This window comes from Cetorhinus maximus, chromosome 3 (assembly GCF_964194155.1).
Source record: "Cetorhinus maximus chromosome 3, sCetMax3.hap1.1, whole genome shotgun sequence".
Lineage (NCBI taxonomy): Eukaryota > Metazoa > Chordata > Chondrichthyes > Lamniformes > Cetorhinidae > Cetorhinus > Cetorhinus maximus.
The window spans coordinates 61,088,177-61,114,474 of record NC_135881.1 but is presented as its reverse complement, the minus strand read 5'-3'; positions in this window follow the sequence as shown (position 1 = coordinate 61,114,474).

The window sequence follows — 26,298 nt, the reverse complement described above, 5'->3', positions numbered from 1 at the left end:
TGTGGGTTTTCACTGTAGTATTGTTGTTCTTTAATGGTCTGTACATAGTGGGCGTTCCCCACCTTTCTGCGGAGTCCGATGTTTTCCCGCCTTTTGTTACCGGCCCTTCCCACCATACAAGATGGACAGCACCATTTTGTGTATTTTTTATTGCCTCTGAGTCTCCAACAACGCTCTCTTTGGCTGTCACCAATTCTAATGCCTTACTGAAGCCTAGGTTAGTTTCAGATAGCAATAACATATGAATAACATCGTCCCCGATGTCCGCATATCAATCGGTCTCTCAACATGTCATTAATTAAAGTTCCGGACTCACAATATTCTGTTAATTCCCCTAAAGCAGTTACATAGCCAGCGATTGTCTCTACTGGAAGCCTTTTCCTTCAATTGAATTTAAAACGCTGCATAGTGCCTGAGGGCGTTGGCTTCAGGTGAATTTTTACAATATTTACTAACTCATCGAAAGTCTTTGTATCGGGGGTATTAGGGTGACATGAGGCTGCGGATCAGCCCATACATTTTGCTCCTGCATGTGGTCTAAAGAATCGCCCTTTTCTTGTCCTCCCCTGTGATGTTGTTAACGGTAACAAAAGAATGCTAGGCGTTCAGCGTAATGAGACCAGTCATCGGAAACAGGGTCAAATGGTTCAAGATGCCCAAACCGTGGCATACTCGATGACTAAGGAAACTGTACTTTCAAACAGCTTTCAAGATAGCAGCAAAGCAACGTAGCTGGCTTACCGCGGCTTTGATTGCCATCAATGATCTGATTTATCCTCATCGCCAGTTTTATGATTTTGGTTATCAGGTTCGTTTTGTCTGGCAAACGCTAGATGTGCCCTTGTTATTAACACATTAGTTGGTGCTTGAAACTATATAGGCAGAGAGACCGATTAACTGAACAAACATTGGTGGTTAACTAGAACTAAGAACAGAGCATTAACTGCTTCTTCAACCACTTCCAGCTCTAGACTTCCAGTTACCCTAGAAGTCCCTGCTGTGTAGTGATTGGTCAATACGGTCACATGGTCAACTAAATACATTCTCTTAAAAGTACCCAGCACTCCACTTTACCACAATCTGGTCTGCCTCTCTCTCCTCCTGTACTGTTTTGTCTGGTCTGCTGCTCTTTCCTCTCATGCTGTTTTATGCTGGTTCTCCTCTCTCTCTCTCTCACACACATGCTGTTTTATCTGCTCCATCGCTCTCTCTCTCTCTCATGCTGTTTTATCTGGTCTGCCGCTCTCTCCTTCTACTCTCGTGCTGTTTTATCTGGTTCGTGACTCTCTCTCACCTCCAGCTGTTTTATCTGGTCTGCCACGCTCTCCTCTCACTTCTGGAACACTCATTGGTTTCTGCTCAGTGACTATGTATGAGTGTCACCTTCTTGTAGTTCCCTGTTACATCCAGGCTGTCCAGCCTCGTAGTGAGCAAGAAAGTCTTGAACTCCGAAATATGTCGATCCCACGACACGAATGGATCTCTCAATGAAGAAAGGAATGACGCTGGAACTGGTAAATCTAAACTCTTCTCCATCATCCTCGTTGTCAGTTGCTCTGTTCTATTCCTTGATGATATGCAGGAATGACACAACACGTTCTATTTGTGCAGGGGTTTTATTTAATGTTTGAAAATATCTGCTCTCATGCTAACAGCAGCTTGTCTACAGTTCAACTTCCTTTTCTCAGTCATCACACCCAGGCTTAACTAATCGTGCACAGTGAATAGAGAACAGATACCAGGCACACATAATCAACCACTGAACAGTTGAAGCATTGAACAGTACACCTCCCACACTATTAGAAATGACAAACACAATCAAACTCCTATTTAGTGGCAAAGATCTAGGAGCCTTGCTATACCAGCTAAGGTCTACAAAGCTAGAGGTCAATGCCTGGTCAAAAAGCTCTCTGAACTCTTTCAGTCTACATGGGAGCAAGGAGCAATCCTGCAAGAATAAAAAGATTCTTCCACTGTTCACTTGTACAAGTGGAAAGGAAATTCTCAATCTTGCAACAATCATAGAGGAATCTCATTCCTCTCCATTGGTAGCAAAATCTTCACCAGAATCCTTCTGAACTGCTTGGTGCAACATGTCGACCAGAATCTGCTGCCAGAGAGTCAGCGTGGTTTCAGAAATGGTCGAGGAACCACTGATATGATGTTTTCAGTTAGGCAGCTCCAAGAAAAATTCCAAGAACAGAACATAAACCTCTACACCAGGCTTGTTGACCTGACCGAAGTCTTTGACACAGTCAGTGCAAGGGCCTTTGGAGAATGGAAAAATTCGGCTGCCCTGAGAAATTCATCATAATGGTTCCACAGTTCCAAGCTGGCATGCTTGTGTGTGCCATGGATGATGGTGAGTCTTCTGACCATTATTCATTAATGAAGTTAAAAAGTGCTCTGTGCTAGCATCAGACCTCTTCAGTATGTTTTTCTCTGCCATGGTCTCCAATGCCCTCCATGATGGTCATCCAAGCATCAAAGTCAGACATCACATGGCTGCTCAATCTGAGATGAATCCAGTCAAAGACCAAGGACATACTTTGTGGTTTCCTGTTTGCTGATGACTCTGGACTAGCTGCTGGTTCTGAGCTGGACACACAATGCAGCATGGGCTTGATGTCCAGTGTATGCGACAATTTCAGCTTTATGATCAGCACAAAGAAAATTGAAGTAATGTACCAGCCTGCTCCAGGAAAGCCCTATCTCGAGTCGAGGTTTCAGCCCATGACCAGAAGCTGTCAGCAGTGGATAAGTTCTCGGCAACACACTCTCTCCAGCTGTCTATGTTGACGATGAGGCACATGCAAGAAACATCAAAGCAAGTGTAACCTTCAGCTGACTTCAAAAATCAGTCTGTGAATGAAGAGAATTCTGCTGAACAAACTGAAAGTCTGTAGAACAATAGTCCTACCCACTCTGCTCCATGCATGTGAGACTAGGATTGTGTGCCAGCATCATGCCAAGAAGCTCAATCACTTTCACTTGAGCTGCCTTTGGAAGCTTCTAAAGATCAGATGACAGGACAAAATACCAGACATGGAGGTGTTCGCTCGAGCGCTCAAACTAGAAAGAGATAGTCACAACCGGGTTCGGCTGGTCATGTAGCCAGAATGCCTGACACTCATTTAACAAAGGACATCTTCTATGGAGAGCTTGAGTCTTGGGTGCACTCTCATGGCGGTTAAAGGAAGAGCTACAAGTGCACTTTGAAGGCTTCACTTAGGAATTTTGATATTAACTTCGAGTCCTGGGAGAAGCAGGATTGCTGCACCTGGCACAGCCAAATAAAAAAAGCAATGTGGCCTCCTTCAAAGTCCAGCAGAAATCGAGGCAGAGAGAAAACGCAAGGAGAGGAAATCCGAAGCTAGCACATCATCAAAAGCTCGATCATCTCCGGTATTCTGTCCTATTTGCGTCAGAACCTTCTGGGCGCAGATCAACCTTAGCAGTAACCTATGTACCAGCCGGAACCCTACTGTTGAAGTGTGGCCTTGTCACCTATTTGTATTAGAGTTGATGTGCAGACAACTTTCTAAGTGGAAACATTAGGTTTATTTACAATACAGCCAGCAGCAACTACACTTGTGCTTTCAACTCCATCTCTATTTCTACACTAATTATGAAGGTAGCCCACACTACTAACACATTGGTTTACAGAGATCATGTGATCTTACATCACAGGACTATTCTTAAGGGTACAGTCCAACATTTAACAAAACCATAATTACTATACCTACCAGATCGCCCAGGTGATGAACATGGACATCGTCGCCTTGAAGGATGACCAAAAACACAAAAGCAAAACATGTCAGCTAACTTGCAGTCAGCAGATTCTTGCAAATAGCAATGCGATAATGACCAGACAATCTGTTTTTTGTGATGTTGACTGGGAGATAAATAGTGGCCAGAACATCGGGGATAACTCACTACTGAATGTAAAGGGGAGGTGGTTAGACCCTCTCTTGTTGGAGGTAGTCACTGCCTGGCAATTGCATGGCAAGAATGTTACTTGTCACTTACCAGTCCAAGCCTGGATGCTGTCCAGTTTTTTTGCATGCAGATGTTGACTATTTCAGTATCAATAGAAATATGATTGGGACTGAATACTGTGCTATCATGAGTGAAGCTCCCAACTTCAGACCTTATGATGGAGGGAAGCTCAATACTGAAGCAGCTGAAGGTGGATGAGCTTAGAATTGAGTTACCTGAGGAATTCCTGCACTGATGTCCTGTGGCTGAGGTAATTGGCCTTGAACAATCTTCCTTGTATTAGGTATGACTCAGCCAGTACAGTGCTTTCCCCCTGATCCCCACTGACATCAATTTTGATTGGACTCTTTGATATCACATTGGGTCAGATGCTGCCTTGATATCAATGGCAGTCACTTTCAGTTCACCTGTGAAATTCAGATCGTTTATCCATGTTTGGACCAAGGCATTGATGAGGTCTGGAGTCTTGTATTTCTGAGAATCAGTGAGCAGGTCATTTGTAAGCACCACTTTATAGCAGTGTCAAGAAGAGCTCCCATTGGCTGAAGAAAATTGCAAACTCTTCATCCTTGTCTTCTGCACTGTAGAGAATAGGAATGTTTATGGAAGCTCCTGCTCCAGTTAATTATCAACCGCCATTTGGGAGGTGGCAGGACTGCAGAGATTTGATCTGATTTTTGGATATTATTTAGCACTTTCTTTAATTCTTTCATGGGATGTAGGCATTGTTGGCTAGACCTGAATCTATCACCCATCCTTAATTGCCCTTAAGAAGGTGGTGGTGAACCGCCTTCTTGAACTGCTGCAGTCCCTATGTTGTAGGAACACCCACAGTGCTGTTAGTCGATGGGGATTTCAAGGATTCTGACCGAGCAACAGTGAAGGAATGGTGATATATTTCCAATTCAGGATGGTGCCCTTGTCCTTCTCGGTGGTAGAGGTCATGAGTTTGGAAGGTACTGTTGAAGGAGCCTTGGTGAGTTCCTGCAGTGCATCTTGTAGATGATACACACTGTTGCTACTGCAACGGTGGTGGAGGGAATGAATGTTGAAGGTGGTGGATGGAGTGCTAACCAAGTGCTTTGTCCTGGATGGTGTCAATCTCCTTGAGTGTTGTTGGAGGTGCACTTATTCAGGCAAGTGGAGAGTATTCCATCACAACCTTGATTGTGCCTTGTAGATGGTGGACAGGCTTTGGAGAGTCAGGAGGTGAGTTACTCACAATTGCAAGCCTCTGACCTGTCTTGTAGGCACAGTATTTATATGGCTAGTCCAGATCAGTTTTTGGTTAATAGTAACTCCCCTGATTTGGTAGTGGAGGAGTCAGTGATGGTAATGCCATTGAATGTTAAGGGGAGAATATCCTCACCACATCCACCCTGTCAAGGCTCCTCAGGCTCTTATATGTTTCAATAAAGTTTCCATTTTACTCTTCCAACTCCAGTGGATACAAGCTTAGTCTGTCCAACCTTTCCTCATAAGACAACCCACCCATTCTAGGTATCAGTCTAGTAGTCTAGTAAACCTTCTCTGAACTGCTTCCAATGCATTTACATCCTTCTTTAAATGAGGTGACCTATACTGTACACAGTACTCCAGATGTGGTCTCACTAGTGCCCTGTACAACTGAAGCATAACCTCCCTACTTTTGTATTCAATTCCCGTTGCAATAAATGATAACATTCTATTAGCTTTCCTAATTACTTGCTGTACTTGCATACTAGCCTTTTGTGATTCATGCACTTGGACACCCAGATCTCTTTGTATCTCAGAGTTCTGTAACTCATCAATTAGAAAATAAGCTTCTCTTATATTCTTCCTACCAAAATGGACAATTACACATTTTCATACATTATACTCCATCTGCCAGATCTTTGCCCACTCACTTAACCTACCTATATCTTTTTGTAGCCTCCTCATGTCCTCTTAACAACTTACTTTCCTACCTATTTTTGTCTCATAAGCAAATTTGGCAACCATCCCTTCAACCCCATCATCCAAGTCATTTATATAAATTGTAAACAGTTGAGGTCCCAGCACTGATATCTGTGGTGAACCACTCACTACAGTTCGCCAACCTGAAAAAGACCCATTTATGCCAACTCTCTGCTTCCTGTTAGCCAGCCAATCTGCTATTCATGCCAGTGTGTTACCCCCTATATCATGAGCTTTTATTTTCCATAATAACCTTTGAGGTGGAACTTTAACAAATGTCTTCTAGAAATCTAAGTACAGTACATCCACCAGCTCCCCTTTATCCACAGCACATGTTACTTCCTCAAAGAACTCCAATAAGTTGGCTAAAAACAATTTCCCTTTCACAAAACCATGTTGACTCTGCCTGATTACCTTGAGTTTATCCAAGTGCCCTGCTATAACTTCTTTAATAATAGCTTCTAACATTTTCCCTATGACAGGTGTTAAGCTAACTGGTCGGTAGTTTCTCGCTTTCTGTCTCCCTCCCTTTTTGAATAATGGAGTTACATTTGCTATCTCCCAATCTAATAGGGCCTTCCCTGAATCTAGGGAGTTTTGTGAAATTAAAACCAATGCATCAACCATCACACTAGACACTTCTTTTAAGACCCTAGGATGTAGTCCATCAGGACCTGGGCTCTTGTCAGCCCGTAGCTCCAACAATTTACTCAGTACCACTTCTCTGGTGGCTGCCATTTACCTGAATTCCTTCCCCACTTCTATTTCCTGATGTATAGCTGCATCTGGGATGTTACTTGTACCCTCTATAGTGAAAACTGATGCAAAATACCTGTTCAATTAATTTTCCATCTCCTTGTTTTCCATTATCAATTCTCCCAGATTCACTTTCTATAGGACCAATGCTCACTTTGCTAACTCTTTTCTTTTTAAATATTTATAAAAACTCTTAGTATTGGTTTTTATATTTCTGGCTTGCTTTCTCTCATACTCTAATGTTCCCTCCTTATTAGTGTTTTAGCTATTCTTTGCTGTTCCTTATACTCTGTCCAATCTTCTGATCTGCCACCTGTCTTTGAACAATTATATACTTTTTTTTTTAAGTTTGACACTATGTTTAACCTTTCTAGTTAACCATGGATGGTGTCTGTCCCTTGGACATTTTCTTACTTGTTGGAATGTATCTATTCTGTGCATTCCGAAATATCCCCTGAAATATTAGCCACTGCATCTTATTCACCTATCCCTTAACCTAATTTTCCAATTCACTTTAGCCAGCTCAGCTTTCATGCCCTCATAATTGCCTTTCTTTAAGTTTAAAAACTTACTCTCAGACCCACTCCTCTCTCCCTCAAACTGAATGTAAAATTCAATCATATTACAGTTGCTGCTACCTTGGGGCGCCTTTACTATGAGATCATTAATTACTCCCATCTCATTGCACAATAACAGTTCTAGTACAGCCTGCTCTCTGGTTGGCTCCAGAACATGCTGTTCTAAAAACCTATCCCAAAAACATTCAATGTAGTCCTCATCTAGGCTATCTTTGCCCATTTGACTTTTCCAGTCTATATGTTAATTAAAATCTCCCATGATTATCGCCATGCCTTTCTGACAAGCTGCAATTATTTTTCCCTTTAAGCTCAACCAGACCATGTGGTTACTGTTAGGGGGCCTGTACACAACTCCTACAAGTGACTTCTTGCCTTTACTATTTTTTATCTCTACCCAAACCGTTTCCACATCCTGGTTTCCTGAACTTAGGTCATCCCTCCCTATTGTGCTAATACCACCATTAACTAACAGAGCCACCCCTCCATCTTTTCCTCGCTTCCTGTCCTTCTTAAGTATCCTGTCCCCTTCAATATTCAGGTCCCAATCCATGTCCTACTGCAGCCATGTCTCTGTAATGGCTATCAAATCGTAATTATTTATTTCTATGTGTGCTCTCAGTTAATCTGTCTTTTTTCGAATGCAACATGTATTCAGATACAGAGCCTTTAATTTTATCCTTTTATTCTTTTTATAACCTCTACCTGTTGATTTACATTCTCTGTTTTTCATTTCCCATAATAATACCTTTTCCTTTTGCCTTGTCACTACTCTTTGATTTACCACATGACCAGGTAAGGACAACAGATTTCCTTCCCTACAGGGCATTAGTGAACCAGCTGGGATTTTACAACAATCGACAATGGTTTCATCATCAGACTTTTAAATTTTTATTGAATTCAAATTTTACCCTCTGCCGTGGTGGAACCTGCTTTACCCTGGGTCTATGGAATAGCAGCCCACTGGCAATACCACTATGTCACCAACTCCCAGGACAACCCCCAGCCAATCGTATCCCACTGTGCTGCCAGCTCTGGTGAGTCTGTCCTGCCATTGAGACAGGAAATACCCAAGGATGGTGATGGTGGTGTCTGAGACCTAATCATACTTACCGGATCATATCTTATAGGCAATGTCAGGCTGTTGTTAAGATGTTAGTAAGAAGGACTTTGCAGGGTTGACAGGGCTGGGTGTGCCATTTTCATTTGTGGTGCCGAGATTGATGTTGGGCAGCCCATCCAGTTTCATCCCTTTTTGACTTTGTAGTAACAGTTTTGATACAACCAGAGGGCAGTTTAGAGTCAACCATATTGCTGTGGGTCTGGAGTCACATGTAGGCCAGACCAATTAAGGACTGCAGATTTTCTTCCCTAAAGGGCATTAGTGAACCAGTTGGGGTTTGACAACAATCATCTCATTGTCACCATTACTAAGCGCAGAATTATCCGTTTGACATGCGAGGGACGGGCCCCGCAAGTCCGCACGTAAAAGGACACGCGCTGACGTTGGGCGAGCATCCCGACATCACCGCGTGGCATCGTGATATTTCGCTGGGCGGGCGCGTGATGACGTCCAACGCGCCCGCCCTCAATTAATTAATGGGCAACATAAGGCCCTTTAGTGTTCAATCGACACTGATTTTTCAGCGCCCGTGCAATCTTTGGGTTGGTGTATGGGCACAATGGGCAGGCGGGTGGGAGACATTTGTATTAACCTCATCCAAAGGCGGGATAAGAGGGCTCATTGGGGTCGTGAATCTGCTCTGTGAAGTATTTATTGTTGAAAGTTTTTCAAACTTGCCTGTGTAATCTACCGTACTTCAGAAGGCATCCCAACTGCTTTTTCTGGACTCTTAACGTTCAGGTCAGCACTCTGCAGTGAGGAATCGTTTCCGGGCCTGCAGGTTTCAGGAAGCCTTCACTTAGCCTGGGTATGGAAGCTGATCTGTCCACTGGAGGCAGCTCCCCTGAGGTGGAAGGGAGGACTAGAAAGGGGAGGAGGCCAGGAGTGCACAATCAGCCTCCAGGGGAGCCATTTTTGGGAGGACAGGCACAGGCACAAGGGGCGCAGGGCCAAGAGGATGTCCAAGGCGGAAGGGGCCACAGAAGACGCCACTATCCTGTTGCCAGGGCATACAGGCGGTGAAGCAGCTACCTCAATATGTCCGAGGTGCAATGCCAAAGGAGGCTCCACCTCTCAAGGGAGTCAGTCAACTATATCTGACAGATGATTGGGCCTGAGATCTCCTCTAACTGTGTGGCCAGACATATCTTGCCAGTGGCTCTGAAGGTCACAGCTGCCCTGAACTTCTATGCACCTGGCTCCTTCCAGGGCTCGGTGGGTGATCTTTGCGGTGTCTCCCAATCAGCTGTCCACACTTGTGTCAAGCAGATCACAGACGCTCTGTTCAGACGTGCGCTGACCTTCATCCACTTACATTGGGACCAGGCAAGCCAGGCACATCGAGCCAGAGGCTTTGCGGCCATTGCTGGCTTCCCCCGCGTCCAGGGTGCAATAGGCTGCACACATGTGGCCATCAAGGCACCAGCAGGTGAGCCCGTTGCCTTCGTCAACAGGAAGGGCTTCCACTCCATGAACGTGCAGATAGTGTGTGACCACAGGATGCAGATTCTACAAGTCTGTGCAAGGTACTCAGGCAGCTTCCATGACGCCTACATCCTCAGAAACTCCCAGGTGCCGAGGCTCTTCAGTGCTCCAGCCTGGCTAGATGGATGGCTGCTGGGTGACAAGGGCTATCCCCTCAGAAGGTAGCTCATGGCGCCTCTCCGCCATCCAAGAACAGAATCTGAGCAGCGGTACAATAGGAGTCACACCTCCACAAGGGCTGTGGTGGATAGAGCCATCGGTCTTCTCAACATGCGTTTCCAATGCCTGGACCGTTCATGGGGTGCACTCCGGTACCCCCCAGATCGTGTCTCGGTGATAGTGGTTACTTGCTGCTCTCTCCACAATCTTGCACTGGAAAGGGGGGACGCAGTGGATGATGAAGACATAGACGCAGTGGCACAGTGATTCCGAGGATGAGCAGGTACAGGGAAATGCTGAGGGGGTAGACACTGACCCGGGACTATTCCAGGGAGACAGGGACACCCGGGAGGCTTTAATCCAACGAACCTTCAGCTAACACACCACATATGGATCACCAGGACAAGCCTGGGCTGCCGCCTGGATCCTCGACACCTAAATGCAAAATTTGCTAGGTCAGCAGCACTAACTGTAATACTAACTGTAAGAGCACTAATTGTAAGGGGAAAAAATAGGCGTTTCTGTGGCCGCAATCGAGACTCCAGGATAGTATGTTGCCTCCCTGGTGCTAGGGTCAAGGATGTGTCAGAGCGGCTACAGGACATTCTGAAGGGGGAGGGTGAACAGCCAGTGATCGTGGTACACATTGGCACAAACGACATAGGTAAAAAAAGGGATGAGGTCCTAAAAGCAGAATATAGGGAGTGAGGAAGTAAGTTGAAAAGTAGGACCTCAAAGATAGTGATCTCAGGATTACTACCAGTGCTACGTGCCAGTCAGAGTAGAAATAGCAGGATATAATGGATGAATACATGGCTGAAGAGATGGTGTGAAGGGGAGGGTTTCAGATTCCTGGGACATTGGGACCGGTTCTGGGGGAAGTGGGACCAGTACAAACTGGACGGGTTACACCTGGGCAGGACTGGGACTGATGTCCTCGGGGGAACATTTGCTAGAGTGGTTGGGGAGGGTTTAAACTAAAATGGCAGGGGGATGGGAACCTATGCAAGGAATCAGAGGAAGGGGAATCAAAGACAAGAACAAAAGACAGAAAGTGGAATAAGAAAAGTGATAGGCAGAGAAATCAAGGGCAAGAATCAAACAGGGTCTCAGTGAAAAATAGTGGGAACGGGACAAGTAATGTTAAAAAACAAGCCTTAAGGCTTTGTGCCTTAACGCGAGGAGTATTCGCAATAAAGTGGATGAATTAACCGCGCAAATAGATATAAACAGGTATGATATAGTCGGGATTACGGAGACATGGCTGCAGAGTGATCAGGGATGGGAACTGAACATCCAGGGGTATTCAGTGCTTAGGAAGAACAGACAAAAAGGAAAAGGCGGTGGAGTTGCATTGCTGGTTAAAGAGGAAATTAACGCAATAATGAGGAAAGATATTAGCTCCGACGATTTGGAATCTGTATGGGTAGAGCTGAGAAACACTAAGGGGCAAAAAACGTTAGTGGGGGTTGTATATAGACCCCCAAACTGTAGTGGTGATGTTGGGAATGGCATTAAACAAAAAATTAGAGACGCATGTAATAAAGGATCATCTGTAATTATGGGTGACTTTAATAAGCCTATAGATTGGGCAAATCAAATTAGTAACATTACCATCGAGGAGGAATTCCTGGAGTGTATAAGGGATGTTTTTCTGGAACCACATTGAGGAACCAATGAGAGAACAGGCCATCCTCGACTGGGTATTGTGTAATGGGAAAGGAATAATTGGCAACCTAGTTGGGGATGAGCGACCATAATATGATAGAATTCTTCATCAAGATGGAGGGTGATGTAGTTGATTCTGAGACTTGGGAACTGAATCTTAATGAAGGAAACTACGATGGTATGAGGCGCGAGTTGGTTATGATGGATTGGGAAACGTTACTTAAAGGGATGATCGTTGATAGGCAATGGCAAACATTCAAAGAGCACATGGGTGAACTGCAACAGTTGTTTATTCCTGTCTGGCAGTAAAACAGGAAAGGTGACCAATCCATGGCTTACAAGGGAAATTAGAGATAGTATTAGATGCAAGGAAGAGGCATACAAATTGGCCAGAAAAAACAACAGACCTGAGGATTGGGAGCAGTTTAGAATTTAGCATGGGAGGACCAAGGGATTGATTAAGAAGGGGAAAATAGAGTACAAGAGTAAGCTTGCAATGAACATAAAAACTGTAAAAGTTTCTATAAGGTATGTGAAGAGAAAAAGATTGGTGAAGACAAATGTAGGTCCCTTACAGTCAGAAACAGGGGAATTTATAATGGGGAACAAAGAAATGGCTAGCCAACTAAATACATACTTTGGTTCTGTCTTCACAAAGGAGGACACTCATAATATATCAGAAATGTTGGGGAACACGGGGTTTAGTGAGAGGGAGAAACTGAAAGAAATCAGTATTAGTAGGGAAATGGTGTTGGGGAAATTGATGGGATTGAAGGCCAATAAATCCCTGGGGCCTGATAATCTACATCCCAGAGTACTTAAGGAAGTGGCCCTAGAAATAATGGATGCATTGATGGCCATCTTCTGAGATTCTATAGACTCTGGAACAGTTCCTACAGATTGGAGTTTGGCTAATGTAACCCCACTATTTAAAAAGGGAGGCAGAGAGAAAACAAGGAATTATAGACCAGTCAGCCTGACGTCGGTAGTGGGGAAAATTCTAGAGTCCATTACAAAAGATTTAATAGCTGAGCACATGGAAAACAGTGGCAGAATCGGACAGAGTCAGCATGGATTTATGAAAGGGGAATCATGCTTGACAATCTACTGGAATTTTTTGAGTATGTAACTAGTAGAGTTGATGAGGAGGAGCCAGTGGATGTGGTTTATTTGGACTTTCAGAAGGCTTTCGACAAAGTCCCACATAAGAGATTGGCATGTAAAATTAAAGCACATAGGATTGGGGCTAGTGTATTGAGATGGATAGAAAACTGATTGGCAGACAGGAAACAAAGAGTAGGAATAAACGGGTCTTTTTCCGAATGGCAGGCAGTGACTAGTGGGGTACCGCAGGGATCGATGCTGGGATCCCAGTTATTCACAATACATATTAGTGATTTAGATGAGGGAATTAAATGTAATATCTCCAAATTTGCAGATGACACAAAGCTGGGTGGGAGGGCGAGCTGTGAGGCGGATGCAGAGATGCTACAGTGTGAATCGGACAAGTTGAGTGAGTGGGCAAATGCATGGCAGGTACAGTATAATGTGGATAAAGGTGAGGTTATCCATTTTTGTAGCAAAAACAGGAAGGAAGATTATTATCTGAATGGCTATAAATTGAGAGAGGGGGGTGTGCAACGAGACCTGGGTGTCCTTGTACACCAGTCGCTGAAGGTAAGCATGCAGGTGCAGCAGGCGATAAAGATGGCAAATGGTATGTTGGCCTTCATGGCGAGAGGATTCGAGTACAGGAACAGGGATGTCTTGCTGCAATTGTACAGGGCCTTGGTGAGACCACACCTGGAATATTGTGTGCAGTTTTGGTCTCCTTGTCTGAGGAAGGATGTACTTGCTATAGAGGGAGTGCAGCGAAGGTTTACCCGACTGATTGCTGAGATGACGGGACTGACATAGGAGGAGAGATTGAGTCGAATAGGATTATATTCACTGGAGTTCAGAAGAATGAGGGGGGATCTCATAGAAACCTATAAAATTCTAACAGGACTTGACAGGGTAGATGCAGGAAGGATGTTCCCAATGGTGGGCGCGTCGAGAACCAGGGGTCACAGTCTGAGGATACGGGGTAGACCATTTAGGACTGAGATGAGGAGAAATTTCTTCACCCAGAGAGTGGTGAGCCTGTGGAATTCGTTACCACAGAAAGTAGTTGAGACCAAAACATTGTATGTTTTCAAGAAGTAGCTAGATATCGCTCTTGGGGTGAAAGGGATCAAAGGGTATGGGAAGAAAGCGGGAGCAGGCTATTGAGTTGGATGATCAGCCATGATCATAATGAATGGTGGAGCAGGCTCGAAGGGCCGAATGGCCTACTCCTGCTCCTAGTTTCTTTGTTTCTATGTAACTAAGGGCCTTCTTAATAAAAGCTGAATGTCCAACAAATCACTCATTATACTTTTGTTGACCATACATGCTGAAGAAACGAGGCACCCTCAGTCATGGTCACACATCTGCATTTAATGTGTGAAGCAAAAGAATTATCACAAAGAGAAAACAATAGTGTTAGCAATCAAAAAGAAATAATAAGGATCTCATCTCGGGCCAACACAAAAGCACCAGTGAAAAACCCGTGGTGTGTCCAATGTGGCTTATGCTTTCCTTTCTGGGTGCTACGTCTTGGTGCTGCCCCATCACTCGGAGTGGTACCTGAGCCAGCCTGCTGTCCTGTTGGCCTTGATGACCTTGATGGTTGTCCTCTGGCCCATGGAGCCTGTGCTGGCCCCGCCTGGGAGTGAGCTGCCTGTTCCACAGTTGGCATCTCCCCAGTCGTCGCAGCCTCACCAGATGACACGGTCACTGGGAGAGGGGCAGAGAGGCAGCTGCCGCCCTCATCTGGAGCGCCCTGAGAGGTGCCCGCAGAGACGTCATGCAACAGCTGCACTAATGTGAGGTCGTCTCGGACCTCCCTGCTCAACGTGGATAGATGGGCAATGAGCTGGCAAGCTTGATGCCCACACCATCCCCCTCACTGGCAGTGACCAGCTGAGGTCATTCCCGGTGCGAGGGCTTGCTGGTCACAGCGCATCCCCAGGAAGCCCTGATTGGTCTCCTGGAGCATGCTCTCCACGAGAGTCGCCACTCTCTCCATGGAGGACGCGTGGCGCTCGGGCATGTGGCTCATTGCTTTGGTGAGCGTCCGCGTAGACTCGTCCACCACGGAGACCAAGCCAAGCATAGCCTCATGTATCACCCCCAGGTCACTCCCGCACACCCGGCCGCATTTCCTGCACATGCTGCATCATGGATGACTCCAGAGACACATCATCAGGCACCGACTGAGCATGTGCCTGGTCCCCTGCAGTCGTCCGACTGCTGGCACCATGTGCACTCTCTGTCTCTGCCAGCTCCTCCAGCGACTGCGAAGCGCCCTCACCGTTGTGCCCCAGGACACGAGCTGGTGCTCTAACTCCCACCGAGGTGCTAGTATCTGCGTCGGTGCCTGCCTGGCAGAAATGGTGTGACGCTGGTGAGATTTCAGGCCCCTCAGGTGTGAGAGGGGGCCTCTGCTGCTCCTCCTCCCGGCCATGCTCTGATGATGATGAAAGGAAGAACAGGGCAGTGGATCAGTTAGTGTGCAGACAATGACAAAGTTCATCCCTGTCCCCCCGACTCATTATGCGCTCAACCTTACATAACCAATGGCCCAGCAATGTTGCAACAATAACTAATTTAACAATCATCAGTGCTATGGCTGTTGGGAGGACATTGCAGATCTCACTGTTGGGCATAAATACCTGACCGTGGCATCCCAGCCTCACCGACACCAGTAGACCTGGGTGCATGGCGCCCCTCCAGCTCAAGGGCCTCCTGCTCTAAGCGGTTTAGTATAGAGAGCTGTGCCTGGCCGCCTCCAGTCCTCACACGCTCGGCCACATTCTGCGCATTCTTCTCCTGAAAAAGAGAGAAGAGCATTGATTAGGGCAAATTGCACACGGACTTTGTTCACGCACTGCACACCCCAACCAGAGTGGGACATATCAGGCCTCCAGTGCCTTCTCTCCCCACTGCTGCTGATCACTCAGACAAAGATGCTAAGCCTGCTCCCCCAACATATGCTGGACACATGCTGCCTACATCACATTAGGAACCACACGGTATTTCCTCCCATAATAAGGAGGCACAAGCATGTGCAGCGTAGAGGGCAGCAGATGGTTCGTTGCCACGCCACCTTGAAGCTCCCCTTCCACCATCTCATCACCCTGACTAGGACATGTCCTGGAGTTCTGAGCCCAGGTGCAGCTCCTCCAGGTTGCCCCCAAGCCAGTCATGTGAGACTCAGATCAACACATGGTGCGGGGGAAAACTCATCTCCTCATGACCCACTCAGGCTGACCTCAGCATGGGCACTATCTGCTTGCCCACCCAGCAAAGGAAAAATGCTGTCAATGATTTAATGCAGTCACGACATTGAGACTTGATGGGAGGGGTGCCGCAGAGGGTAAGGCTGCCTGCTGGGTTAAATGCCCAATGCCAACATGGTACTCGCCCTGCCAGAGTGCAACAAATTGTTGAAGCGCTTGCGGCACTGGATCCAGGTGCGCCACCCACGTCGCGGGAGCTCACCACCTCCGCCACCTCCTCCCAGGCATGTTTGGCCATGTGGGGGGGGCCTCTACCTCCCATCCTGGGGTACAAGCACCTCACTCCGTGCTGCCACCTCCTCGAGGAGGGTAGCAAGGCAGTCATCAGAGAAACGAGGGGCACATTGGCCCCCGGCTGGCCTACCCTCCAGCCTGGCCTGCTCACCCAAACCCCTCTGCTGCAGCCTAACACTGTCCATTGTGAGCAGCCTACAAAAGGCTGCCAGGCCTTCTATTAAACAGGCTGCCAGTCGCCATTGGACCCGGCGGTCTGTGCACACCCGCCGCGCCCCCACCCACTCCCGCCACTCTCGGAAGCCCGTGTAAAATAGCGGTGCGGATCTGATCAGGTCCGTGCCCACTCCACCTGCCCCCCCCCACCCCCCACTGCCAGATGGAAAATTCTGCCCTAAGGGTAGCTTTTTAATTCCAGATTTATGAATTGAATTTAAATTCCACCATGGTGGGATTTGAACCCATATCCCCAGAGCATTAGCCTAGGCCTTTGGGTTATTTGTCAAGTGATATTACCACTATGTCACTGCTACCCCTTAATGCATGTGGTTTTATGTTGTAGCATCAACAGGCCGACATCTCATTTTTTAGGTAGGCCTGGTGTTGCTCCTGACATGCTGTCCTACACTCCTCATTGGCCCAAGGTTGGTCCCCTGGCCTGATGATAAAAGCAGATTGAAGGATATGCTGGGCCCTGAGCTAAGAGATTGTGGTGGAATACAAACCTGGCAGACGTTTTTTTTAAAGAACTTTGGCTGATTTGAGTGGCTCATCTTTGTTTGACTGGTCGGCACCAGCATTCTTCCTCAACCCATTTGTCCCCTTCACTGCTTTTCTCATTATCAATCAGTTCTCTATGTTTCTGCCTTAAAGCGCAAAATGCATTATTTAGTAAAGCTGCTAACTTATTCAATTGTGTTCCTACTTTCCAAGTGTCCTGTTTTCTTCTTTAATGTACATCCTCCATCTCATGCATCAGCTACTATTCAAATGAAAGAAAAATACTTCTGTCAAAAGTCCATTGTTTTACTTTTGAACAAATAGAAGGGATCGATGTCCAGTCAGCTGCATTTTCTACTAGTTTCATCCTTTTCTTCTCTCCATTAGCTGTTGTGGTTCACCTCCATTCAGCAACTCTGTATAAAGCATTGGTTAATAATATCAACCACCACTGTCAGGGGAATCCAACTTTTGCACTGGATTCTCACCACTTGGCATAATCTGATATGACAGAAAGGCTTCTTGCATTAACATTGGACTGCCATTATTATCTACACACAAGATCATGCACACAATTTATTTGTGATGCTGGCAAATCCAATATCTAATATATATCTCATATATATATCTAATATCAATATGAAATCTTATATTCAATAGAACAATATTTATTGTTTGTCAAAAGAAGAGAATTTTACTTGGAGTCTTGACCATCCTCACTAAAGATTATGCACAAGTAAAGCCTCAGAGTAATGCACAGTCAGCAAGTGAAAAGAATGGCAGATCAATAATCTATCCTATTTAACAACATTGAAGACTATAAAGCAAAGGGACCAAAAGAAAATCTTCCCTTTCACATGGCTGACATTTGGTTGTGTCCAAAATTCAACCCAAAATTGTAAAATGTGCATGGCTTGCTGTGTGGCTGTGCTTACCCCCCGCCTAAGGGTTCTGCCTATTAGTATAAAATCAAAGCAATATACTGTGGATGCTGGAAATGTGAAATAAATCCAGAAAATGCTAGAAAAACTCAGAAGGTCTGGCAGAATCTGTGGAGAGAGAAACAGAGTTAATGGGCTGTAACCTCTGACTAGCGTCGGGAAGTGCTGGCCCACAAAAATTAGAAGAAATGAATACCTACTTACCTGGTGTTGAAAATTGCATTGACACTTCTGTTCGCTGGAGCTGCTTGGGATCTGCATCGAAAGACTCCTCGCAGACCCCAGCAAAGCGTAGATCCAGCGTATTCAAGGAGGTCACGCCCCTTTTTTACAGCACTTGCTGCCGTAAAGCAGGTAAGTTTAAAGGGGCCAGGGAAATTGACAGGCCGGGGGTAGGTAAGTGTCTAAGATAAGTAGATAGGATTTGGGGGTTGGGGGTGTCTGGACATCAGGGGGGATCCGGAGGTCCGGGGTGTCCAGAGGTTGGATGGGGGGGCCTAGAGATCGGGTGGTGGGATGCAGTCCAGAGGTCTGGGATAGGGGTTGTCTAGAGGTCAGGGGGGTAGGTTGGGGCTGTCGGAGGTCGGAGGCCCGGGGCCTGGGAGGGGTCCGAGGCCAGGAGGGGTCTGAGGTCGGGTGGGGGGGATGCCGAGGTCAGAAGGGGTGGCAAGTTCCGTGGAGTGGGGGATCCGGTGTCGAGGATGAGTGCTTAGGTTGGGGGGGATCTGACGTTGGGGGTGGTGTTGAGGCCGGTGTTGAGGGGGGAGGTGGGGCTGTTGGAGGTCAGGGGGATGGTGGGGGGAGTCTTGTGGGGGGGGGGGGGGTGGTGAGGGACTGTAGGGGAGTCCTGTGTGGTCAGTCTGGGTTTTTATAATAGTTACCCAGAAATTAGAAGAGGTTTTAATTCTTCTAATTTTTTCTGAGTAACTATTGTTCTAACCCCGGTGGAACCATCGAAGTTTGCGATTTAAATCTCATTTTTGGATGGTTCCCAGCGCAGCGCAATTGCCCAGAGGAAGCGTGCACTTCTGGTCAACTGCCGTGCAAACCCTTAACTGGAACTTGCCAGAGGGATTTCCCCAACGGATCTTTGGGGTAACCCCCAAATCCAACGCTGGGGAGTGCAGAAGTTATGGGTCAACGTTTCGAGTCAGTATGACTCTTCTTTGAAACTCAACTTTCTGAGTCCAATCTGACTCTTCTTCGGAACCCCATTCACCACCGCCCCTCCTCCACCTGGCTATTGTTCTCTCACTGAACAATATCTCCTTCAGCTTGTCTCACTGAATTCCGAAGAAGTCATATAGGACCCAAAACGTTATCTCTGTTTCTCACTTTGCAGCTACTGCCAGACCTGCTGAGCTTTGCCTGTTAACTGAGGATATTCAAAAACCCTTCAGTTTTTGAAATCAATTATTTATGCATGCCAATCACACACAGAGATCTGCCTACTTAAAAGCAGTATCCCCTGATATTTGTTCAACATATTAAGCATTTTCTTTTTTTACCACTTTTATCTAAAGCTGCCTTTAATTGAGTTAACAATTTTTGGTGACTGCCTTTCACAAAGAATTCACAAATTTATTTTGATTTTGTTCAGGAACATATAATATTTTCACACAAGCAAAGATTCCTCCGTTATGCCAAATTATCCACTGCAACACTATTAAGCAACAAGAATATATGAATGGATCAAATAAGCACTTTAATATTAAATAATCATCATTAACATTAGCAGTTTTAAAACTTGAAGCAAAAGATTATATACAGGTCCGACTGTTCTATCGGGATTGTATTTCTTAAATTAGATTTACAAGCAGGCGTAAACACACAGCGCATGATAATTTATCTTCAGGCAATAAAGCTCCTCCTACTACGCATGTGTCGCCTTTTATCTAGATGCTGCTTCATCAAGTAATTATGGTTCAGAGTATTGAGCAAAAAAATTTGTTATCTTTTAAGTCTAGTGAGTTTTACAAAATGACTGAAATATAGCGCAGATGAGTAATTATTCCACATGTTTGTTAGTTAATTTTAAAGAGTCAGACTTCCATATCAGAGAAGACATGTCTAACAATCCTGAATGACAAGTAACACAACCAGAGGCTTCTAGTGTTTCATTCTATATACAGTCTAGTTCTCTTTACACTACAGAAGAACATTTGTTGCAAATCAATGAATGTGTGTGAGTTGGAATATCCTGATCATAGTTAAGAATGAAAATTGCATCATCAATATGCGGCATCTGATTTGCCTCAAGACAACATAACCAGCCAACAAAAATGTCACAGCATTCTTTATCAGACAAGGAAATTTCAGCACATAGAGAGCGGATAACTAACACGCATATAACCACGTGGGTAAACATTGGAAGGCTGTTTCTTTGGATTGGGTTTTTGACAAGTTTATTAGCTTATTAATTAATGATTTCAAAATCGCGGGTGGGCTGCTGATTTTGGCACTCGCACCCCTTCCATATTGTTGGAGACTGGCGTGATGACATCGAGTTGCCGACCCGACGTCATCACGCTGAATTTTTCATCCACACGAGAGGAAGCGCGCCTGATTTGAAAACATAAGATCAAGCTTGGTGTTTTCCTTCTTCAATCATTTTTAATTTCAGTTTTTCCCCTTCTCTCCTGAAGCTGCTGACTCACACTGGGATACAGTTTCACAATTACCAGCAGTTCTAATAACTTATATTTCATTGTGACAATGATCCTTTTCTATCCTAGGGTCAACTGGGGTGGTGGGGGTGGCATACTTGATCCCGGTCTTAACTTCAACTAATCTCCAGATTCAAGGAACCTTCAAGCAGGATAACAATCAGAAGTACATGGAACAATTGTCCCCTTTCTATCATAGAGGGAATAAGTTCAACAGTTGCACATAAATTAGTGGTCTCACTGAGAACAGCAAACTCAGCAAAGACTAGGAAGCTTTCTTATCCATCTGGTTCAGTACCACATCACACAGTATTATTATATCTACTCACTGGATTCAAACAAGCTCCAGCATCATTTTCGATGAAATAGGGCGCTCAAAATTTAAACTGACATGATGTTCAAATTTAATTCAAATAAGCAAAGTTAATCCTGTTCCACAATGTGCAATCCTGTTCGTTGCACTTGAGAATCACATTACACATATATGGAAGTCATTTCAGATCAATTGCCAAAATCAAATCTGGATTAAATGCAGACATTTTCAGAGTTTAAACATATTTACATTCACTACCCTGGAAAGTGTAGTTTAGGTGTTGAACGGGTGAACATTTTCCAGCTGTTCTCAACACATATTACAAGCTGATGTATGTTTTTTGCTGCATTGTGACAGACTGCTGTACAAACAATACTAAATTAATCTCCATAAATTATGCTTCTCTTTTAATCTGTCTACTCTACATATCATATACTAGGTTTGAAATGCATATTTTATGATTTAAATAATTTATGAGCCTCTCTTTCAGAACTGCATAGGTTGACTGGCTGAAAGAAATGAAGATAAAGCTAATTTCTCCATCTTTGGTGCCTTTCATTCCTTCCAGAATCTAATCAATACTGGTGATTTATGGCACTTTGTTGTTTATTATTGATCATTTTATTAATGTTTTAGTGTCATGAAATGCAATTAACAGAAAATTTAGCCTGGAGCATGTATATTTCTTTACCTTATTAATCTCCACAATTTGCAAATTATAATTCACACGTTTTCATTGATACTTAATCTTACATAGTTTCCTACTTTCAGCAAACACCTAATTAATGTGATTTTGGGTAAAGTGCTGAATTAATAAGAAACAACCATTCCTAACTCGACTTTCCATTTAACAACTTCTTGCTTATATTGTGAAACGTATTGAGTGTTTGGTGCAAGTAGATGTACATCTTCTATCTCACTAATTTTTGGTTCATATGTTAAGAATGTCTTTGAGTCAGCTCCCCTTGGTCACTTTAAGGAGTTGAATTCTATTCTCTCATTCAAACAGTGGGTATATGTGCTGCCCAGTGGAGAACCAGATCAGTCAATCTAGAATTGACCCATTTTCAACCTTTATGCTGACATCTCACTATAGTTGACATTTGTAGCCCTGGAAGAGAAAAATTATATATATATATATATATATATATATGGATGCTGTATGAGGGTAAAATGTGGCTCTACTATTAACTGATTTGCAGGTTTTCCAGATTATCTGCAACACTTGCACTGAAATTCTGGGGGCGGAGTGGGGGGAGGCACGAGCTGATGTACATCTGTGGAAATTCAGCCCCTCAGACTATGGCATGCACATAAAATTTGTCCACTTGATTTAACTACCCCCAGGAGCAGATTGGCATAAACGGAAGTGATTTAAGTGATCTCATGGAAGGAGTGGAACAAATTGTGCAATTCACATAAAAAGCCATTGATGTTTAAAATCAATGCTATTGAACCAACAACACATCTGTTAAAACTTGGCAAATAATTATGCGAGTGAGCGTGCTTAAGATTTAATTCTCATAGACTCATAGATGTTACAGTGCAGAAGGAGGCTATTCGACCCATTGTGTCCGCACCAGTTCAACAAAGATCTGACTACACTAATCCTATTTTCCAGCGCTTGGCCCATAGCCCTGGAGGCTATGGCAACACAAGTGAATATCTAAATACTTCTTAAATGTTACAAGGGTTTCTAACTCACTCACCCTTTCAAGCAGTGAGTTCTAGACTCCCACCACCCTCTGGGTGAAAAAGTTTCTCCTCAACTCCCCTCTTAGCCTTCTACCTCTTACCTTAAATCTATGCCCCCTGGTTATTGACCCCTATACTAATGGAAAAAGTACCTTCCTATCCACCCTATCTATGCCCCTCCTAATCTTATACACCTCTATCAGGTACCCGCTCAACCTTCGCTGCTCCAAGGAAAACAACCCCAGTTTATCCAATCTTTCCTCATAGCTCAGGCCCTCCAGCCCAGGCAACATCCTGGTAAATCTCCTCTGTGCCCTCTCCAGTGCAATCACATCCTTCCTATAATATGGTGACCAGAACTGCATGCAGTACTCCAGATGTGGCCTAACAAGTGTTTATACAGTTCCAGCATAACCTCACTGCTCTTGTATTCTATACCTTGGCTAATAAAGGCAAGTATCCCATATGCCTTCTTAACCACCATATCCACCAGCCCTGCTACCTTCATGTATCTGTGGATATGCACACCAAGGTCCCTCTGATCTTCAGTACTTTTCAGGGTCCTACCATTCATAGTGTAATCCCTTGTCTTGTTAGCCCTCCCCAAGTGCATAACCTCATACTTATCCTGGTTGGATTCCATCTGCCCACCAGACCAGTCCATTGAGATCCTCCTGAGGTTTATGGCTATCCTCCTCACTATTTACTACTGTCACAATTTTCGTGCCATCCATAAAATTCTTGATCACACCCCCTACATTTAAATCAAAATCATTTATGTACACAACAAACAGCAAGGGCCCCAGCACTGATCCCTGTGGAACCCCACTGGAAACAGACTTCCAGCCACAGACACATACCTGTACCATCACCCTCTGCTTCCTGCCTCTCAGCCAATTTTGAATCCAACATGCCACTTTGTCTTGGATCCCATGGGTTCTTGCTTTCTGCCATGAGGGACCTTATCAAAAGCCTTGCTAAAGTCTATGTAGACCACATCAAATGCATTATCCTCATCAACACTCCTGGTTGCCTCTTCAAAAACTTATGCTATGAGTAGAAAATAATCTAGATAGGATTGCTACATAGATTAGTACAATTAAAGTCTATAAGAGTGAATAGACCAACTTAAATCTGGAAATAAAATTGTAAAAGCAATAGCAATAAGGAGAAGAATATAATCCACTCATTAATAAAAATGGTCTTGTAACCATTTACATAGAAGATTGAATGGATTTGGTGGTATTTGTTTTTCTTTGTGTATATCAATAAATAACTGCAATTATACCTCAACTGAATTTAACAGGATTTACAGTTAACTTAATGGGAACTATGTTCATAGTGATGCCATATTACAACAGCTGCATTTATATAGTGACTTTAATGTGGAGAAGCACCCCAAGGTGGCAGCAAGAAGAAAATGAATGTTGTAGAAGCATTGAATCCTAGAATAGCTACAGCACAGAAGGAGGCCATTCGGTCCATCTGTCTGTGCTGGCTTTCTGAAGGAGCAATACACCAACTGCCACCCCGTTGTCTTCTCCCCATAGCCCTGCACATTCTTCCTTTCAGATAATAATCAAATTCCCTCTTGAATGCCTCAATTGAATCTGCCTCTACCACAGTCTCAGGCAGTGCATTCCAGATCCTAACCACTACCTGTGTGAAAAAGTCTTTCCTCACGTTGTCATTGCTTCTTTTGCCAATTACCTTAAATCTGTCATCTCTGATTCTCAATCCTTCCACCAATGGGAACAATTTCTCCCTAACTATCCTGTACATAATCTCCTGATTTTGTATACCTCTATCAAATATCCCCTCAGCTTTCTCTTCCCCAATCTATCTATGAAGTTCCTCATTCCTGGAACCATTCTTGGGAATCTTTTCTGCACTCTCTCTAATGCCTTCAAATCATACCTGAAGTGTGGTGTCCAGAAGTGGATGCAACACTCCACTTGAGGCCGAATCAGTGTTTTATATGTGTTTAACATAACTTGCTTGTTTCTGTACTCTGTGCCCCTATTGATAAAACCCAGGATGCCATTTGTTTTATTAACTGTTCTCTCAACCTGCCCTACCATCTTCAATGATTTATGCACCCCAGTCCCTCTGCTTTTGCATTGTTCCCTTTATTTCATATTGTCTCTCCATATTCTTCCTACCAAAATGAATCACTTCACACTTCTCTGCATTAAATTTCATCTGTCACTTCTCCACCCATTCCACAATAGTGTCTATGTCCTTTTGAAGTTATACTATCCTTCTCACTGCTCACAATACTTCCAAGTTTTGCATCACCTGCAATATATATATATTTAAATATATCAGGAAGAATCATAACGCCGATCCCTGAGGAACTAAACAATAAACCTTCCTCCAGTCTGAAAAACAACGATTAACTACTACTCTCTGTTTCCAGTTACTCAGCCAATTTCGTATCCATGTCCCTTTTATTCCATAAGCTGTAACTTTGCTCACAAGTCTGTTGTGCGGTATTTTATCAAATGACTTTTGGAAGTCCACGTATACCACATCAACAGCATTATCCTCATCAACCCTTTCTGTTACCTCTTCAAAAAAAATCAAACATGTTAATTAAATATGATTTTCTCCTTAACAAATCCATGTTGGCTTTCCTTAATTGGCCCACATTTGCCCAAGTCACTATTAATTTTGTTCCTAATTATCAGGCTAGATTTAATGGAGACAATGGGTGTCTTGCCCACCAGCTGGAGAGGACAGCTGTAAGAACTCTTTCACTAGAACATGCATGCTTGGCTGATAGCCCAGACTCATAAAAGGATTACCTCAGTAGGGGTTGTTTTTACAACTGGAAAGAAATGTTGACTTTGTTTGATTGAACTCTTCATGTGATTATAATAAGTTTTTTCTTTCTGTAATGTCTTTTGTTAATGTCCCAAGGCTTAATTACAGAAGATTAAAAGGTGTGAAGCCTGTTATTGATATATTAATGATCTGTCTGGTTGACACTTACAGAGCTGTAGGAACAGCAGTTTTTTTTAAAGAGGATTTGTGAATGGATTTTTTTTTCTGAGCAGTTCCACAGATGCCATTGTTACTTAATGGCTCTGTGGTTCTGTACATAGTTTATACTGGGTGAATAGGAATGGAAGGGTCGTGAGTTAGCATGGGTTGGCATAAGGGCTATCAGGGTCCATGAGGGTGCATGGGGGGCACGAATTTGCATGGAGGGCATACAGGTGGCATGGGGAGTGGGGAGTGGGTAGGAGGGTAAGGGAATGTAAGAGGTGAGGACTGGATGGCTTAACAGCTTTAGCTTTTGATACAGCTGGAATGATGCCCCAGAGGACCGAAGTGAGCCTTCTAACCAGTTATGACACTGGAATTTACCCATTGATGATTAACCAGCTATGTCCTAGTCACCAAATCAGGATAAATCTAACAATGACGTGCAATCGCAAGCCTCCTTTAATGTAGTAAAACATCCCAAGGAACTTCACAGGACTGTTAGCAAATCTCATTTAAAACTAAGGTAAAAGCAAAATACTGCGGACACTGGAAATCTGAAACAAAAACAAAAAATGCTGGAAAAACTCAGCAGGTCTAGCAGCATCTGTGGAGAGAGAAACAAGAGTTAACGTTTCAAGTCTGCATGACCCTTCTTC